Here is a 1,707-nt window from a genome sequence, read left to right as displayed (position 1 = left end):
AGAACTGCAGGTCTCACTTGCCTCAGTTAAGGTCAGTGTTCATGACGCCACCATAAGAAGGAGACTGGGGGCATAAATGGCTCTGCATGGCAGAGTTACAAGACTAAAACCACTGCTGAGCAAAAAGAACATAAAGGCTCGTCTCAGATCTGGCAGAAAACATCTTGATGATCCCCAAGACTTTTGGGAAAATACTCCGTGGACTGACGAGACAAAAGCTGAACTTTATGGAAGGTGTGTGTCCTGTTATATCTGGTGTAAAAGTAACACTGCATGTCAGAAACAGAACATCATACCAACAGTAAAACATGGTGGTGGTAGTGTGATGGTCTGGGGCTGTTTTACTGCTTCAGGACATGGAAGACTTGCTGTGATAAAAAATAAATAAATAAAAAATCCTGAAGGACAAAGTGCAGCCATCTGTTTGTGACCTCAAGCTGAAGTGAACTTGGGTTCTGCAGCAGGACAATGATCCAAAACACACCAGCAAGTCCACCTCTGAATGGCTGAAGAAAAACAAAATGAAGACTTTGGAGCGGCCGAGTCAAAGTCCTGACCTGAATCCTATTGAGATCCTTTGGCAGGACCTTAAAAAGGTGGTTCATGCTCGAAAACCCTCCAATGTGGCTGAATTACAACAATTCTGTAAAGACGAGTGGAACAAAATTCCCCCACAGACTCAGCTGTAACAGACTCACTGTAAGTTATCACTAACACTTGATTGCAGTTCTTGCTGCTAAGGGAGGACCAACCAGTTATTAGGTTTAGGGGGCAAATACTTTTTCACACAGGGCCATGTGGGTTTGGGTTTTGTTTTCCCTTAATAATAAAAACCTTCCTGTAAAAACTACATGTTGTGTTTACTTTGTTATCTTTGGCTGATATTTACATTTGTTTGATGATCTGAAACATTGAAGTGTGACAAACGTGCAAAAAAAATACAAAATCAGGACGGGGCCAAGACAGCTTTAGTCCATAATGGTGTGATGTTTGTAGAATTATGAGGAAAATAATGAATTTAATCCATTTTGCACTAAAGCTGTAACATAAACTGTGGACGTAGTGAAGCATAGTGAATACTTTCTGGATGCTGTGTATGTTGTGGTGTTTAGCAGAGGTGGGTGTAAGTCTCAAGTCTTATCCCTCAAGTCTCAAGCAAGTCCGAGTCATTTTTTGTGAGAGTCAAGTCACTGCTTTATGTCAAGTTGTAGCTTGAGTCAAGCAAGTCACTGGCAGGTCATACAGATGTTTGATGATTTAAATAAATGTAGATATTAAACAAAGTTAAATCTACAGTATTGACTATGACTCTCATGGACTATGAGAGTTTTATTTGCAACAAAAAATGATTATATGCATTTATTTTTAAAAGGTGTCCACATACAGGTGAGTTGTAAATTCAATAAAAATCTAAAAATGAATAAAACTACAAAGAATAAGATGTAAATGTAACTGAAATAAGGACAACATACAGTAAAAGCATGAAAAGTTTCAATATGCCTCAAACATGGCAGAAGACCATGGAAAAGTATAAAAAAGTACAATGGTTTCTATGCAACCAAATGGCATTTTTTCAACAGACATTCCCTTTTAATGGGACATGAACACATCCTTACATTAGATCCTTCCTTTTTAACAACAGAATAACAACAACAATCAATAACGTCAACCAAAAAATGTAAATTATTGAATCACACAAACCTTGAA

Source organism: Tachysurus vachellii, chromosome 21 (genome assembly GCF_030014155.1).
Source record: "Tachysurus vachellii isolate PV-2020 chromosome 21, HZAU_Pvac_v1, whole genome shotgun sequence".
In the NCBI taxonomy this organism is placed as follows: Eukaryota; Metazoa; Chordata; class Actinopteri; order Siluriformes; family Bagridae; genus Tachysurus; species Tachysurus vachellii.
Note: the sequence above shows the minus strand (reverse complement) of the source record.